The sequence below is a fragment of the Triticum urartu genome, chromosome 2A (genome assembly GCF_056163025.1).
Source record: "Triticum urartu cultivar PI428250 chromosome 2A, HENAU_Tu73, whole genome shotgun sequence".
Lineage (NCBI taxonomy): Eukaryota > Viridiplantae > Streptophyta > Magnoliopsida > Poales > Poaceae > Triticum > Triticum urartu.
Genome location: NC_141874.1, coordinates 765,396,783 through 765,415,773, shown reverse-complemented (window position 1 = coordinate 765,415,773; position 18,991 = coordinate 765,396,783). Strand labels below are relative to the sequence as shown.

The 18,991-nt window shown below is 49.9% G+C and overlaps 1 long non-coding RNA gene and 1 pseudogene across 1 annotated transcript; both read left to right on the top strand.

Moving 5' to 3' along the window:
• Positions 1–9,028: 9,028 nt before the first annotated feature.
• LOC125534636 (E3 ubiquitin-protein ligase RING1-like) lies at positions 9,029–9,909 on the top strand (annotated as a pseudogene).
• A 4,330-nt stretch (positions 9,910–14,239) lies between these two features.
• On the top strand, positions 14,240–17,322 carry LOC147988060 (uncharacterized). The gene is made up of 4 exons (XR_015617778.1): positions 14,240–14,674; positions 14,751–14,874; positions 15,112–15,165; positions 15,241–17,322. It is a non-coding gene; the product is annotated as an uncharacterized LOC147988060 (long non-coding RNA).
• Positions 17,323–18,991: the final 1,669 nt, after the last annotated feature.

Genomic DNA, 18,991 nt, shown 5'->3' with positions numbered 1-18,991 from the left:
CATGCAGGCAGAGAAAGAAGCCGGCTGTGTGGATGTTGACGAGGTGGTGGCGAACATGTCTGTGCCTGCCGCCATCATCGAGGAGAAGTAGAATAATAGAGGCCACCGCCGCACGCGTAGCTACGCCATGCAGGCAGAGAAAGAAGCCGGCTGCGTGGACGTCGACAAGGTGGCGGCGAACATGTCCGTGCCCGCCGCCATCATCGAGGAGAAGTAGAATAATAGAGGCCGCCGCTGCTTGGGTCCCAGGAAGGTCACTGTCGATTATCCGGTCGGTTCTCCTTTATCTCGGACCATCCTGGGCACCCCTGAGCTCCAAAAAAGCACCCTTCTCCTCCGACTGATGCACCCTTTTTGCCTCTCCGATGAGCGGCACAGCTGGACATAGGGAATATATGGGGAAGAATATGCCTGCGGGACTCCCGGTAGTCCGATTAGCGGGCTGCCGGACATGGGGAAGACAAAGGGATCCGCCGCAACCGGCCGTAGATAGTGTAGTAAATCAGTGTGGTCAGTGGCAGAGCTACATCAATAAATCTGGGCGGACCACTAGGAAGAAAGCCCACTATATTTGCACTCACGGCCCAGTATAGCGTCGACCCCTTACTGTATTGCCATGGATTGGCTGGGCCGCAGCCCTTTTTGTAACATATAGCTCCGCCGGTTAGTTTCTTAGTTGAAAAAATGTCCAAAATATAATCATTTTTGTCTCGTTTTGTATGAAATACGGCCTTGTTTGCATGAATTACTTCCGGTTTGTTGAAAAATAGTTTGAAAGGTATGCGGCTATGGTTGGATGGCGTATCCGTGTCCACGCGATGCGAGAGGAAATTTGAGAGTTGAAGTTGGAGATGCCCTTAGCTCCCTTGTCAAGACCATGATTATGTTGCTCCGAGATAGGAGTTATATATATAGGTGTATAATGAATTAAGCATCATCAGGAACGAAATCGTCATCCTCGAGCACAGACTTGAAGTAAGCCCCTGCAGAGACGAGACCGTGGGAACACCAGCCTCATCTTGCTTGTTAAAAATTTCCATACTAAGCACGGCCACCTGGATGCGAATAATGGCGCGTCGGCGCAGAGAAATCAGATGGACATCTTGCGTTGAGCCCACTGCCCACAAACAAAGAAAATGACGACGCGGCGGTGCAATCAGTCGGCTGTGGCTGGTGGTCGGTCAAGATGCCACGGGACTGGAGGTCGTGCGTGCGGTGCGGTGCGGTCGAGGCAAATTCCATAGTGCAGTTTGAAGTACACGAGCTATCCATTCTTCCCTATTTTTCAATCAATCTTATCAACGACTGCTTCCATCTTGCCGCTGGTCACGTACGGTCCGAGGCGACGAACCTCACCGCGTCGGAAGGAATCCTATCGCTGCCGACGCGGCGTCGCACGTAGGCATGGGGATAAGGCAAGGCAAAATGTACTACTAGTTTGTATTCAGGAGTAAATAATAAAATTATATAGAAAGAAAAGTTAGTTGCGGGGTCCACCAGGACAGCTGTTCGCTCGTGATTGGAGCCCGCCCGGTTTTTTCGGTGGTTGCGTCCATGGTGTGTGTCCTTGAGACTTGAGTAGATGAGTAGAAGAAGCAGAGCAGGCAAGCGCCAAGCGGCCAAGCGACCATCCATCCATCACACCGACGCGCGCGTCCCTCCCACTAGCCTCGCCGACAAGGACCGAGGACACGGCCGCCGCAGGGATGCATTGCAGTTCCCCTGGGTGTCCGGGCGCGACATCAAGGACAACTACGGCCGGACGGTGCATATCTTCTCCCTGGTCAGCTGCGAGCGGCGGATCGCGTGCCACCTGGACAGGGTGCGGCGAGGCGCATCCTGGTCGCGGCCGGAGCAACGGGCAGAGGCTGAGGTGCAAGGGAGCTCGCCACGGACAGCGTGACCGGGCCGCAGTCCAAGAGCGCGAACTGGAGCTTGTGCTGCACGGCGCACCAGATGAGATGGGCAGCTGCAGCGCCACGACCTGACACGCGCGCGGCTACCCGACTTGACGCGACGGTGACGAGGTACTGCGATGAAGCACGACGGCGACCACAGAGGCTACGAGGCAGCGCGGCGGCGACGGAGATGCTGCGACGCAGCAGGCGGGTGGTGACGGCGGATCTTGCAGCAGCAGCCGCATCGATGCACGCGGTGGTCGGAGGGGACGCCATCCTTCGCGGCTGGTTGCTGGAGAAAAGCGAATCGAAAGGAAGGGGAAGAGAAGGTCGCTGGAGTTCTCGTTGGAGATAAGGATAAGGGAACGCTCGGGGAAGAAGAGAGAAAACTACTGGACGAGCTTTCTCTCGCGTGAATAGATGACCAGTTAAGGGAACGCTCGGTGGTGGTCACCTCACAGGGACGCGTGTCAAGCATTGGAGGGGGCTTAAGCTGCCATTAAATCATCCAACTATTTTTGATCGTTTTCCTAAATAAAATTATATAGAAAGAAAAGTTAGTTGCGGGGTCCACCAGGACAGCTGTTGGCTCGTGATTGGAGCCCGTCCGGTTTCTTCGGTGGTTGCGTCCATGGTGTGTGTCCTTGAGACTTGAGTAGATGAGTAGAAGCAGAGCAGGCAAGCGCCAAGCGACCAGTCCATCACACCGACACGTGTGTCCCTCCCGACTAGCCTCGCCGAGAAGGCCCTTTATCGCGGTGATCGAGGACACGGCGCGGAATGTGTGCAATGCCGCCATCGTCGGCTCCGGCCGCCGCGGTGGTGGTCGTCTAGAAGGGGAACTACTTCACGGTCAAGGACTACATGTCCATCGACGGGCGACGGGAGGGCCCGTCGATGAACCAGCTCTACGAGTATGGCGGCTTCGTGTTCGTGCTCACGCTCAGGCTCAGTGGCAGCGGCAGCGGGCTCCTCCTGGCCGGCTTGCATCAAGACACCCCACAGCGTGCGCAATGAGTGGGCGGCCACGCCCACGCACGGCTAGCCGCAGTTGGACAAGTCAGAGTACAGCGCCGCGGCCGGTGCAAGAGGAAGCTGGAGGTTTGCGCCATGGTGATCGTCGCAGCAGAGCAGCGTGCTCAAGAACCCTGCACAAGGTGGAGACGCCGCTGATGGACGTGGCCGCCGCGGGGACGCATTGCAGTTCCCCTGGGTGTCCGGGCGCGGCATCAAGGACAACTACGGCCGGACGGTGCATATCTTCTCCCTGGTCAGCGGCGAGCGGCAGATCATGTGCCACCTAGACCCGGTGGACAGGGTGCGGCGAGGCACATCCTGGTCGCGGCCGGAGCGACGGGCAGAGGCTGAGGTGCAAGGGAGCTCACCACGGACGGCGTGACCGGGCCGCAGTCCAAGAGCGCCGAACTGGAGCTTGTGCTGCACGGCGCACCAGATGAGATGGCCAGCTGCAGCGCCATGACCTGACACGCGCGCGGCTACCCGACTCGACGCGACGGCGACGAGGTACTGCGATGAAGCACGACGGAGACCGCGGAGGCTACGACGCAGCGCGGCGGCGACGGAGATGCTGCGACGCAGTAGGCGGGTGGTGACGGCGGATCTTGCAGCAGCAGCCGCACCGATGCACGCGGTGGTCGGAGGGGACGCCGTCCTTCGCGGCCTTGCGGCTGGTTGCTGGAGAAAAGCGAATCGAAAGGTAGGGGAGGAGAAGGTCGCTGGAGTTCTCGTTGGAGATAAGGATAAAGGAACGCTCGGGGAAGAAGAGAGAAAACTACTGGACAAGCTTTCTCTCGCGTGAATAGATGACCAGTGAAGGGAACGCTCGGTGGTGGTCCCCTCACAGGGACGCGTGTCAAGCATTGGAGGCGGCTTAAGCTGCGATTAAATCATCCGACTGTTTTTGATCGTTTTCCTAAATAAAATTATATAGAAAGAAAAGTTAGTTGCGGGGTCCACCACGACAGCTGTTGGCTCGCGATTGGAGCCCTCCCGGTTTCTTTGGTGGTTGCGTCCATGGTGTGTGTCCTTCAGACTTGAGTAGATGAGTAGAAGCAGAGCAGGCAAGCGCCAAGCGGCCAGTCCATCACACCGACGCTCGCGTCCCTCCCGACTAGCCTCGCCGAGAAGGACCTTTATCGCGGTGGTCGAGGACACGGCGCGGAACGTGTGCAATGCCGTCATCGTCGGCTCCGGCCGCCGCGGTGGTGGTCGTCCAGAAGGGGAACTACTTCACGGTCAGGGACTACATGTCCATCGACGGGCGACGGGAGGGCCCGTCGATGAACCAACTCTACGAGTATGGCGGCTTCGTGTTTGTGCTCACGCTCAGGCTCAGTGGCAGCGGCAGCGGGCTCCTCCTGGCCGGCTTGCATCAAGACACCCCACAGCATGCGCAATGAGTGGGCGGCCACGCCCACGCACGGCCTGTCGCAGTTGGACAAGTCAGAGTACACCGCCGCGGCCGGTGCAAGAGGAAGCTGGAGGTTTGCGCCACGGTGACCGTCGCAGCAGAGCAGCGTGCTCAAGAACCCTGCACAAGGTGGAGACGCCGCTGATGGACGTGGCCGCCGCGGGGACGCATTGCAGTTCCCCTGGGTGTCCGGGCGCGGCATCAAGGACAACTACGGTCGGACGGTGCATATCTTCTCCCTGGTCAGTGGCAAGCGGCGGATCGCGTGCCACCTGGATCCGGTGGACAGGGTACGGCGAAGCGCATCCTAGTCGTGGCCGGAGCGACGGGTAGAGGCTGATGTGCAAGGGAACCCGCCACGAACGGCGTGATCGGGCCGCAGTCCAAGAGGGCGAACTGGAGCCTGTGCTGCACGGCGCACCAGATGAGATGGGCAGCTGCAGCGCCACGACCTGACATGCGCGCAGCTTTTCTTCATCCCGGTTGCCTTTGACCTTTAGATCGTATCCAAACATGGGATTCCTACGTGGCTTGGAAAATGACGGGATTGGGGTGACTTAACTACCTGCATGTGGGTCCCATGGTTGCCTAGCTTGTTCTGCGGACGAACATTTACGGGGGTTTCACAGAGTTTCCTTCAAAACTAATCACTGCTCCCCCTGATTTTCAGGCGGGGGTGGGGCCCTCCACTTTATTTGCTAGGCCTCTCCGTTGATCCCGTACTAGCCCTGCCGTGTGTGTAGCAAAGCCGACGACCACTGGGTGCGCTCCCTCCCTCGATGTGGATCAGCGCAACGCTGAGGCCTCCGTCGCCTCGGCCAGGTGATCCAAGGCATGCGTCGCTCGCCACAAGGATCTGTTTTTTTACCCAAAAAAAAAGATCATGCCGCCTGCATGGAGTCCAAGATCGGCGATATGGTGCCTGGTGGAGCTCGAGACTGATGACGCCGCCGACACCGACTGGTCGCGCAGCGTGAGGTTCGACCAATGCCTAGGCATTACGGCAGCGCCGCCGACCTTCTCCACGACGCGCTCGACAACCTACAGGTCAGTGTGTACGGCCGGACCTTTGGGCAGCTCATGGCGGCACTTGTTTGAACTCACCAGCACGTCGGAGTACCGTCTTTCAAGTAGTGGCGGCGTCCAGTGTGAGCATTATGTGTCTTCATGAGACAAAACTAGAAGTGATCTCGAGCGATGTTGTAAGCCAATGCCTCGGCAATAAATTTGAGAATTTTTACTACGTCCAGGCGATGGGTACCCGTGGCGGGATCTTATTGGCATGGGATAGCTTGGTAGTTTCTGTCACGAGCCTACACCGTACGGCGAACACGCTCACTGCCCTAGTCAAAGCATGAAGGGGCTCCATTGTGGTGGCTCACAGGGGTCTATGGGCCACAAGGTGATGCGGAGAAAATTGACTTCATGCAAGAGATTCGTGACGTCCAAGATTTGCATGTTGGGTTGTGGGCCTTGGTGGGAGACTACAACTTGCTTGTCAACTCGGAAGATAAGAACAAGGCCACGCTCAACACGCGGATGATGGCCAGATTCAGAGCCCTTCTCAATAGGCTTGAGCTCAAGGAGCTATACATAAATGGGAGGTGGTACAAGTGGAGTAACGAAAGGTGCAATCCCACAATGGAGAAGATCCACCATTTCTTTGTTTCCAACTCTTGGGAAGATATACACCCCCAAAAACCTATTGACGGTTCTGGGCTCGGCGGTATGGGATCATTGTCCTCTTCTTATGGATCTTGACGCAGAACTAGAGATGGGCTGGCGTTTCAAGTTTGAAAGCTTTTGGCCCCAGGTTGAGGAATTCGTGGGCACGGTCCAGCATGCATGGCACACCGTATCTTCCCAAGGAAACCCTTTTATAGTCCTGGATAGTAAGTTACACGCCACTGCCAAGGCCCTGCAAAGCTGGAGTGATCGTTGGATCGGCAACATTCGCCTTCAACTCTCCATCGCAATGGAAGTTATTGGTAGGCTGGACGTGGCGGCAGAGAGTAGGACTCTCTCGGACCAAGAGCATGGGCTACGCAAGCTACTCAAGAAAAAATGTTGGGCCTCTGTTCGCTGGAGAGGATGCTAGCGAGACAGCGATCCCGTTTGTTTCATCTGAAGGAAGGGGATGCGAACACTGCATACTTCCAAAAGCAAGCACGCCATAGACAAAGAAAAAACATTATCACTTTACATCACAATGGTGGGATACACACGGGACAGGATAACATATCCGAAGTGGTGGACGGATACTATGTAGATCAATTGGGTCAGCCCCCGCCCGGCAAGCTTCGATTAATCGGGACGTGCTTGACCTACCACCCTTGACCTCACGCATTTGGAAGAATTGTTCACGGAAGAGGAGGTGCTCAAGACCATCAAAGCTATGCCCTTCGATAAGGCGCCAGGGGCTGACGGCTTCACGGACATATTCTAGGTGACTTGTTGGCCTATCATCAAAGGTGACCTTATGAATGCACTGGAGCATTTTCGCCGACGAGATGTCCAAGGTATGGCAACAATCAATAAAGCGATCGTCTCGCTACTGCCTAAGAAATCCGGAGCTGTGGATATTAAGGACTATCGGCCAATTAGTCTTGTTAGTGGACCGATCAAAATTTTCAACAAGACCCCTGCGTCGAGGCTTGCGGATGATTTACCAAAACTCGTGGGGCATCATCAGAGCGCATTTGTCAGAGGTAGATCACTACACGACAACTTCATGCTAGTGCAATGTACGGCGAGACGGGTGCACGCCTTAAAAGTACCCACAGTCATGTTTAAGCTGGACATCACCAAAGCTTTTGATTCACTACAATGGCCATTTGTCTTGGAGGTTCTGAGGAGGCTTGGTTTTTGCGAAAGATGGATCTCTTGGATTTCTGGGCTGCTGCCTACCTCATCCACGAGAGTCATGGTCAATGGTGCTCCCAGAAAACCAAACCTAGCATGTCAAGGTCTAAGGCAAGGAGCCCCCCTCTCACTCATGATCTTCATCCTATGTATAGAACCCCTTCAGGCACTTCTCGAATATGCTACGAAAAGAGGGCTGTTGGCACCTTTGGCGAGGTCTGGCTTGAAACAAAGGCTGTCCTTGTTTGCGGATGATGTAGTGGTGTTCTTCAAAACAAATGAGACTGAGACGAGCATGTGTGGAGCGATCTTGAGGCTGTTTGGGCAGGCTTCGGGCCTGGTGGTGAACATGAGTAAGTGCGTGGCCATGTCCGTTAGATGCTCACATGATGAGATGGAGGTTGTCTCGGCATCCTTGGGCTGCACCACTTCGCCGTTTCCGTGCAAATACCTGGGTATGTTGTTGACGATCAGAAAACAAACACCGACGCAATTGCAAGGTCTGGTGGATCGAGTTGTCGATTGTCTCCCGCTTTGGAAGGCAGCCATGCTACCAAAATACGGCCGACTTCTACTTATCCAATCTGTGCTATGCGCTATTCCTGTCCACTCTATGATAGCGTTGGAACTGCCTTCAAAACCCTGTCGGCCCTAGTAAAGATTTGCAGAGGCTTTTTGTGGTGTAGCAAAAAAGAAGCACGAGGTGGAAAATGGGGCGGTAGCTTGGGAGGTGGTCTGCACGATGAAGTGGGATGGTGGCTTAGGAATCCCCAATCTTCACTGGCTGAACAAGGCGCTACAAGTGCGTTGGCCATGGCTGCAAAAGGTTGTTAAAGACAGACCGTTGAAGAAATTTCAGATCAATGTCCCCGCCAGAATCTTGCGCCCTAGTGAAGCGGCTGCATGTACGACGATCGATGATGGGAGAGCAACGCTGTTTCGGGAGGATCGGTGGATCAACGGTCTACGGATTTGCGAGATTGCGCCAGATATTTATGAAAGGATCATGAGGAGAGTCAAGAAAAGCAGACTTGTCGCAGACGCGCTCACGGAGGACAATTGGGCAGGGGACATTGGCCCTGACCTTACCCAACATTTTTTGGGCCAGTTCATACTTTTGTGGCCACGAATCTCTTCCTGGCAACTAACAAATGGAGTGGAAGATTCAGCCACGTGGGCTTGGGAAGCGAATGGTAACTTCTCGGCTTGCTCAGCATATGCGGTTAGGTACATGGGACTCGAGTTATCCTCGACGACCTCATTCACTTGGCAGTCTAAGGCAACCCTTCAATGCCCTTTTTTTGCCTGGCTAGCACTCAGAAATTGATACTGAACATCTGACAGGCTTGCTCGACGTGGATTACCCCACCAGGATGCATGCCCATTGTGCAACCAACAGGAAGAGACTATGCAACACTCGCTAATTGACTGTGTGTTCGTCAAACAAGTTTGACATTGGCTAGGATCAATAACTGGGAGGATGGAGTTGGAACCACGGCAAAATGAAACCTTGGGTCAGTGGTGCGGCAGGCAGGACGACAACGCGAGCCACTACCGCAAGTCTTTGCGCGCTAAATGCCTTCTCGGCAGGTGGATGTTGTGGAAGCATCGGAACGCCATTGTGTTTTTCTATTTGGGATCCCTGAAAATTTCCAGTTCAATGGCACGCTCGTGTTCAAAAATTTCGGGCCCAACTAACCAAAACAAACAGCAGCAAAGCCCATCTGTCTACCCTCCAGCTAACCCTAATCCCCTTCTTCTTGCTTCTCAGCTGCCGGCGCCCCCCACCCCCCGCTCTCGCGACGGAGCCCCTTCCTCCGTCTGCACCGCCGCCGCCATGTCGTCGTCGGCCGCTCTCCCGCAGCAGGGCTACTACTGCCACCAGTGCCACCATGCCATCACCATCGCCGCCCCCGCCTCCCGCGACGACGAAGTCTTCTGCCCTGTCTGCGTCGGGGGCTTCGTCGAGGAGCTCTTCGACGAGGAGGAGCCCCCAAACCCTATCCCCCACCACCAGCCCCACCCGTCTCCCTTGTTCCCCTTCTCCAGCCTCCTCGACCTCCACAACCCCAGTGACCTCGCGGTGGTTCCTCGGCCCGCCCTCCCCCTCCGCGACCCCCGCCGCCACCGCCTCCTCCAACCCCAGCAACCAGTTCGACGTCCACCTTGGCGGCCTCCTCTCCGGCGGCGCCACCATCCAGATTGTCCTCGAGGGCTCCTCCTTCCCCGGTGGATTCGTCTCCTCGCCCGCCCCCGGCACCGGCGGGGTCAGCCTCGTCGACTACTTCATGGGATCCGGCCTCAAGCAGCTCATCCAGCAGCTCGCTGAGAACGACCCTAGCCGCTATGGCACCCTGCCCACCGCTAAGGCTGCGGTTGCTGCACTCCCTAATGTCGCCGTCGATGGGGGCGCCCAGCACGTCTTCCACAAGGACTGCATCCTGCCATGGCTTGACCTCCACAGCTCCTGCCCTATCTGCCGCCATCTATGACCACCAACGCCAGGCAGCTGCCGCTGCGGTAGCGGCACCTGCGTCCCCGGATGGCGGCCCTTTGCCTAGGGTCATGTTGAGGAGGTTCAGGATCTCGTTGCCGTGGCTTCTCAGGGCCGCTTTTGGAGCTCAGCAGGCGGAGAGCAGCGACCAGGACACTGCTGGCTATGGCGACTACAAAAACGATGGGAATGCGAGCAGTCGCTCGTATGATGATCTCGATTGAGGCGCTTGCAAGGATGAGGGAAATAGGGGGATAAGGATGTATAACCTTTCGCCTCGCACTTGTTACCGCCTTTACATATTTATTATTTCATTATAAGGGTTGCTTGCGTGAGTCGATTGCCACCGCACGTGCCACCGGGTTGACATAGAACCTACATTGTATGGCTTTTCATTATTACCAAGTACTCCAATATCTTGATTTAGGGTTTAGTATTTACTTTATCTATCTTGCAATGCAACAATGACTGATGTGCTAAAGAGTGGTGATTGTTGTTGGGTGCTGTCAATTCGTTTTTTCTATGGGCCATACTTGCACCATAAGAAAATGTTCTATTAATTAGGTGCTCAGCCTGCAGTTGAGGTTTTCATTTTTTTGTCTTGGTTGGTTGATGCCACTTGGAACACGGCTAGTTGGATTGTAGGAAAATGTTCTATTAATTAAGCATTCAGCCTCCTGTTCAGGTTTTCACTTATTTGTCTGGGCTGGCCGATGCCACGTGTGAGTGGCGGTTTTAGTTCACCCCTGTATGGCTTTCCATTGTTTCCTAAATAGTTCATTGTCAACATAGTGCTGACGATTAATGTTTATGAGCCATGCTACTTGCACTGTGTTAAGCCTGTTGTTGAGGTTTTCATTTATTTGTATGGGTTGGCCATGTCACGCGCAACACAGCTAATTTTATGCTTAATTTTTTCTATGAGCCATGCTAGTTGGACTGTAGGAAAATGTTCTATTAATTAAGTGTTCAGCCTCCAGATCAGGTTTTCATTTATGTGTCTGGGTTGCCTGATGCCACGTGTAGAAAACGACTAGAGAGTGGCGGTTTTAGTCCACCCCTGTATGGCTTTCCATTGTTACCCAATAGTTCAAATGGTCAATATCTAAATTTAGATTTAGAATTTACCTTATTTTACCGCGATGAGTTGGACAGTGGTGATTGTCAACAGGGGCTGACGATTAATGTTTTTCCTATGAGCCATGCTAGTTGCACTCTAGGAAAATTGTTCTGGCTTTCATTTACTTCTCTGGGTTTTGCCAATGCCTCGTGTAAGAGTAAAATGGCTAGTAGTATGGTTATTACGCCATCCTTGTATAGACTACAATGTTATAGGAGCCGGTAAGAGCAAAAGTTGAATAGCATGGATAAATCAGTACCAATGCATGAGGACCAGAGCAGGTGGCCCCAGATTTTGCGGGAATGTGTTTATTTTCTTCTTTCCAGCTCACCTTCTGACCTGAGATTCAATCTATTTTCCCGTTTCAGCTGGGCTCTAGATCCAAAGGGCGCTGCCTCTTACAGCAGCGAGACATCTATCAAGAGGTATTATGTACTAGTAGTATGGCTGAGGCAACCTGAATTTTCCTTTTCGCTGTCATGTTCATCACGGCTGGGGGAAAAATGCTTTCAGCCGTCGCCTTTTTGGCAGAAAAGATTGGGGAGATCCTATGGATTGCCGTCTGTATGTTCCAGAAAACCCTAAAAACAAGCTCATAAATATTTATGTATGATTTCCATGTGAACCTTCCCATTTCATGAAGATGGCCTAGTTTGTATTATTGCTGTCATTTATTCCAGCAAATTTGACGGCTTCCGTGATCAATATAGGAGACATTGTTTGAAGAATTTGTGGTCGCCCATGTCTTGGTGGGGCAAGGATGTAATGATAAGGAATCAACCTCTCCTTTGGGTCTTGTCGATTGGCTTCGAGCTAATGGAGGTTAGATCTGGTCATCTTGTTTGGAAGAAGTTATGTTTTTTGTCTCCTTATTGCCATCTTTGACAATGAAGTGTGCTTCTTATCTTTTTTTGCAGCTTACCATGTGACATATGTTGCCAAACTTTAATGAGTGCTGGTGGGATAGTATTATCTTGGACATCTTGATCTGCAATTGGTTTGGTGAGACATTTAAACACACTTCATGACTTCATATTCCTTTTTCATAGCTTATACCTTTCTGATATGTATTTGTCGGGAAAGAAATTTCTGTACTAATAGATTTGTGCATATTAAAATAGCTGAGTGTTTCTGGGTTTGCTTGGTTTGATACAGTTTCTTTGAATCTGACCTTATCAACTGTAACATGATAACATTAAAAATATTGATGTGATGCATCCAAAATCTTGAAGGGATAACCAGTAGTGCCTGATCAACATACTACTAATTGCTACATGGGATAATTCTTACTTGACAATAAAATTTAGTTTCTCTTGTTCTTTTGCTTCATTGGTAGAAACTGGACTTTCTGTTGCAAGTACCACTAGCGGAACAAGTCTTTGATTAATACACAAATCACTATTTTGAATATTTACTGCCTTTATGTTGACGGAATGGCTAGTTTACTTGCCAAGTACTATGTGTATGGTGCTAACAGTGTTCAACTCGTTGAAAATTCATGATATTTGACCTGGTCGTCTTTTGAACTTCAGTAAACCATTTCTATCTGTTGCTGCAACACCTCATCATGTTGTGTGAGCATCAAATGCTAGTTTGTCACAGGTGCATCTCTTAACTGAAATGTTGGTATTCTGGTTCAGGTACACATGATCCGATACTTTGAATGAGTTGGACTGAGCCGACAGCCCATCATCATGGGTAAGGTATGTTCACTGGAATACATCAGACCAAGACACTGTACTGGTCAGATTCCCATGGTCTCCTTTGGCTTTCTGAAAATTACAACATGAATAATGTTTTGATTTATGACAAACTCTGACCAGATTGTAGTAAGTAACTCAATGAAACGTTGCCGTCAGCCAGTTACTGAGGACAAGTGAATTGCTTTGACTTGATACCAGGCAACATGATGCAAGGGCATTGGCTGATGATGATGTTTGATTGTTTTCCTCTGGTCTTGTTTGGTTAAAAGCTTGCATGTACTGCCCAGCCCAACCCAGGTAGACAGAGCTGTATATGGTTTTTTGATTGGAAAGGGTTTGAGCTCAAGGAGCACAGTAACAACTGTCAGTAGTTGATGGTGACCCAAGTATAGGTTAGAATGTGAATCCTGTTCTTTTTTGGTTGGCACCCAAGTAGGAAGGTATGTGACCATGAAGGAGAACTTGTCAACTTAACGAATTCAGCGGACATGACACGTATATATACCCAGTACTTTCACCTCCCCATAGGCCAATGTATTTTCCATGTTGGGATGGGATGGAGTTTTTTTTTAACACGTGATTATGCTACCTGTTGTTTGGCTGCTGCACATTGCCCCTGCTATATTTGCATTCATTTTGCCTGCTGCAATGGAGTCGTTTTAGTGTGAGATGTAGTAGGTCTGTAGTTCCCTAAAACAAGCGTAATTTTTTTATGCATACATGGACGATGGCGCACATTGGCTTGCAACATTGATTTATATCTGTGCATTGCATCCCAAACACTAGTAATTGATGAAACTGAAGTGAGCCTGATGAGTGGTTTGTTGCTGCTGTGTGTGTATCAGGCAGGGGCAACAGGGAAAGAGAGTCTGAGTTGAAGGTTCAAGGTAGAGAAGAAGAAGAAGAAGAAGAAGAAGAAGACTTATGTTGTTGTTGTTGATCTGAATTGGAGGCTTTGTTGGTGATGAAGAGTCTATTGATCTCCGTTGCCTCCTCTCTGCTTGTTGTTTTGACCATGTATTTTGATTCAATTTAGCTAGCTCGGAGCAGAATTGTACCAATTTATTCCCTTCGTCCGGAAATACTTATCGTAGAAATGGATACAAATGGACGTATCTAGAACTAAAATACATCTAAATACATCCATTACTTGAGGGAGTAGTAACTTTATATGTCCACTATTTTTCTGTGTGCCCACACATAGAAATTGTGCAAAATTGGTTGAGTGGCGAAAACTATGACAAGGAGGCGATGTATGTGTCAATGGACGTTCCTTTGCACATATATTACATAGTAGTACAAGTTTAGCAGTAAACAAACTGTGTTTAGGCAGGCTTTTTATTTTTATTATTTTCTTTCCTTTTCTTTGCATGAAATGAATGAAAATGAAAAAGGAAGGAGAAACGACCAAACTTGCTGCCGCTGCTACAAGTTTGGGGAGAGGAGTAGTATTTATGGAGTAGTAGTAATTATTGTTTCTCAATCAATCCATCCATCCATCACGCTGCGCTGCGCTGCTGGGGGAGGTTGCATCACGGGGAGGCTGGCACAGAAGTAGTACTATTTGGTGCGTCTCCTCGGTAATTGATTACTTGAATGCATGCATGGCGCGTCACTTTCGTCGTCGATAATTACACGCATTCATGCTTTTTTCACGTGCGAGAGGGAAGGTGGATCGGATCTAAGATTGTGACACGCTAACCCGCGGGGCCCCACGGTGATTAATGCCCCACCTCCACCTCCACCTCCACGGTACTATATAAACACCCACCCGTAACCTAATCTCCATCTCCTCCTCTTCTCTGCTGCGCATCCAACCTTCCTCCCTCCCTCCTCCAGAAATCTAATCTCTCTCACTCGTATCAGCCATTCGCCACGTCCATCACCGGTGGTGGTCTGACGGCCCTTCGTTCGCCGGCCGATCCTACGAGTGGTCTCCTTCCGCATCAGCAAGCATGAGATTCAGCCGGCGGTCACGTCGTCTCGTCGTGCAACCCAAGCTACAGATTCTTCACGGAGGCACGACGCTCCTGTTGCTCGAGTGGATGTCCCCCCTCACCTTCCTCATCATATACATTGGGTTGAGGAAGGAAATGCTAAGGCCTGCGAATGGCCCATCATATCCTGGTGGCTCCGGCTCCGGCCCGCCACCGAAACGCAGCCCAGGTACGTATTACCCATTTGGGCCCGTCCAGTTCCTATTCACCACCCCAAGCTTAACCTAGCCGCTGTCCCTCCACAGCACCCGCCGTCATTTCCGCTCGAGCTGTGTGCTAGCTAGTGTCCCCCTCGACGGAGAGGAGCAGAGCGGCTCCTCCTCCCCCTCGACGCCAAGCCAACGCCAACGCCAACCAGCAGTTAGTCAGGTGAGCTGCCCCTTCCCTCCTCACCTTCCTCATCATATACATTGGGGATCTGGTTTCCTTGCCATTTCCTTATGCTTGGCTGCTTGCTTCTATTGAACCCTAGATTGGTTGCTGGTCGTGCATCGCTGCCCCCTCCCTCCTTTGAGTTTGAGATGATTCTATGTTACAACATGTTCCCTTAAACATTATTCCTTCCAGCATCTCATTGGCTTTCATCTCTGTTTGGTTTTGATGCAGGAGTAGGGGCCGACAGTTCGAGCGGAGCCCCCTCCTGGCCAAGCCAAGCAGCAGGTAGGTGAGCTGCCCCCCTTCCTCTTGATCTTCATGATAGGGATCTTGTTTTCTGACGAGATTTTTCTTCTGCAGCCCCTCCTAAACTCCACCTGCTTTAGTACAAGGGGACTACTTCCCTCTTGCTCGTCTCGGTAAAATAATCGATTGACGCCGCACGCGTGCACCGCACCAATTCAATTTAATTCAATTCCTCGGTAATTGATGCATCGCTTTCCATGCGAGCGAGCGAGCGAGGCTCCTCAATTATTGTTGCCGCTTGGATGGCGCATTCATGCTTTTGTCGCGTGAGTGGATCGGATCTAACCAAGAATGTGACACGACACAGTAGGCAGGCCTGGCCACTAACCCTAGCCGGTCCATATAAAAAGCTCGGCGCCGTCATTATCCTTGTAGATTAATTTATTCCACTTACATGAATTAAAATTATGTTTATGGGCTTTGTTTACTAATTAAAATAATGTTGGGCCATTTTATACTAAACATTTTTACCTTTTATTGTTAAAACTCCTTTTCCATGAATAGTCTTACTGGTTTAAATTTCTATTACATTCAGCAAAAACTATTTTTTGAGGGATTATAAACCCAAACACATAGTATTATTATTATTTATTTTTCAGATAATGTCACTTCAAAATCATTGCCTAAGCCTTTAGTGTTTTTATATATCGGAAAAGGGAGAAAGTTGGATGTCTTTGTAGATAAGTTTATTCCATTTAGATGAATTACAATTATATGTATGAATTTTGTATCTACTTTAGTTTTCTTAAATATCATGGCTTAGTTCTCTGAAGGCGATAGAGGTTTCTAGAGGGCATGGTTGTCCCATTGGGTTACTTTTTTTGTTTCCTTCAATATCAGCTTAGATCTTCGAAGGCCATAGGAATACAAAAGAGACTTGCACACCCTCGGCAAAAGACACGACATATATAACAACTTAAATAATAGTCAAAAGGAAGTAAAACAATCAGATCAAAAGATGGAGTTACAATCCAACTCAGAATTTAACAAACCACAACGAGTCACAACATACAAGTTCTTGTTAGTACGATAGCTAGTTATATGACTAAGATAAGCTAGACTAGACCTGATGATGTTACACAAAAGTTAGTTTCACATCTTACATATATATCCTTCTTACTATATATGGCTGGGTAATCAACAGAGCGAAGCGTACACCTTTTCACTAACAAGAAAGGACAAAGCTATGACAACCTCCACTGTGGCGTCCCCAGCTGAACAAAAACGCGTTCTTGTTTGGCGGTGTTCAACAGGAAAGCTGATGTGACCTTTTTGAGCAATACAGCGACCAGACTTGCCATAGGATTCTATGGCCACTCTCAGTGTCCCTTGTGGTTCCACTGAAACCACTTTCCTTGATAGATAAACGTAGTTATTTGATCCTCTACGCATTCCTTTACCACAGTGGTCAAGCAACACAACTCGCTTGTAAGTGCTAGGAATAACCTGTGTTGTAGTAAATGCCAATCCACTTTAGCAAAGTGTATACCCACTTAGCCTAGAGTTACCCATCAAGCAACACAAATGTTAGCTATGATATACGACAAGAAAACAAGAGAAGGAAAAGGAAAGAAACCCAGAAAATAAAACCAAAAGAAGAACAAAGAAAATAAAAGAAAAAAGAAAAAACAGAAAACCGGCTAAGATACTGCACAGAAAAAAGCCCGACACAAAACCTTGCTCAAACCATGCAAAGTGGCATAGAAGGTTCACACAAATGAGCTAAATGGGTTGTCCCACAACTTCCAGCTCTGTAGGTGACCCTACCATTGGTTTGGCAATAAGCAAGATTTAGCTCTGGTGATGCATCCAAGCAATAAAAATGAGCAGTTAACAGGCTCGGCCCACTCATTACCTTGTTGAAGGCATTGCTCGGATATGCTTCGATTATTTTTTCTGGGTGAAAACCTAGATTTGGGTCTTGGTGGTTGGATCTGGTGACGGCAACACTTGAGTGTCGCTCCCTTCTTGGAAGCATTGCTATTGAAGAACCTTGTGGTCTGTCTGGTGTCATGAGATGGTTGGTGCGGATATGGTCTCTTTTGTAGTTTGCCGATCGTGGATCTAATCACTTTGGGTTTTTTTTTTACTCGCCTACACATAGCATTGCTTTTATATGACTTTGGGTTTTATGACTTTGCTTGTTGTTGAGCAGGTCCACCCTAATGGCACGCTCCGCGGGGTCATAGTTGTAGTTCCATGAGAGCTGGATGGGGCCGTGACCGTAGTATTTTTCGCCTGACGCACATGGTCACTCTGACGATGACTCGTAGTAGCTTCCCGGCGAGCGCTGCTCCTGCTTGAAGCAGTAGCCCCAGGAGTACGGGCCATCAGGGAACGTGAGCCACCCTCCGGTGGTCTCGTTGGAGGTCATCCCAAGGAATCCTGCTACCTCCCACCACCGTGCTCCCAGTGATTCGGAAGGAGTCATATGTGTACCCGCAGGCCTCTTGGCAATGTTGCGGTTGAGCAAGAGCCACTCGAAGAGGTCCCTAGACACAATGGATGACACACCCTGGCCGATCGAAAAGGCGCGTGCAACGCCAATGTGCTCACTTGTTTGAATTCTACTGTGTGGCACGCCAAAAATTTCCATTATCTTCTTCATATTACTCCTACTTCACAGGACCATGTGACCACGTCTTCTCTTATAAATAGGAGAAATGGACCGATAAACCACGTTCGATTGATAAATTAGTTAACACGCGATGAAGACCTAGTGGGTTATGCTTGCAAAGAAACGTATAGTACTTTCTCCATTCTATAATGTAGTGCGTCCCGACTTTCCAAGATCTAAATTTAACCATAAATTTAACTAACGAGATAGACTACGGCGGCAGCTGAAATTATACCACTGAAACACGAGCGCACTACATTATGGAATGGATGCAGTATGAGATTAACTTTTTACTTAAAAATATAATATTCGGCAACTTTGTGTTGTGCAGAAGCAGTACGGTCGTGTATATATAAATAATCAGCAATAATTCTCATGGCCGGAGGGTAGGGTGGCGTAGGAAGATTAGCCAAGTCCGTGGTGGGTCAGAAATAATCAGCAATGCTAAGAGCATCTACAGCTGCGATGCGCAAATCTGACCCCTCAAGCGCTCGCGGACACTGCCCGGTCACCCCTCAAATGTTTGATTGTTTAACCGAGCACCTCAAATTAGAAACCTCAAATTCATATTATTACATGCAACGTGAAATCTAATCTAACAGGAGCTCGCCCGATTCTGTCGTGGCCATGTCCGGTGGCCGACCGCGCTCCTCAGTGTTGGTCCGGCCGCCGACAAGGTAGAGTGCAGCATGGGACGTATTAGCATGCTAAACGTATTTGGTATTCCATCAAGCCAGTGGCATATATATTGGCAACACATGTTGGTGGATATAAATTTGACGCTGTTTGGATGACTAACCATGTAGAACGCGCAAACTTGCATTGAAAGAAGAGGTGTTTAATTGTCTCATCATGAGTAAAAAAATTACACTTCTTGCTTCCATTCCAGTTGTGTCGAGCGAGATTGTCTTTAGTTGGCACAACTCCTCTTCGAAGATACCACATGAAAATCTCAACTTTTAGTGGCACCTTCGATTTTCATATTTGTTTATAATTGTCCATTGAATTCTCTGTGTGCGAGACTACACGGTACATAGAGTCAACTGTGAAGGACCCAGATGTAGTAAGATTCCAGCAGAACACATCCCGTCCTTGTGTCAAGTTAATTGAATCCAAACGAGACAGCAGATGTTGTCATGACACAAGACGGGGGCCAATCAAATCCATCCTAAATGATATATCTGATGG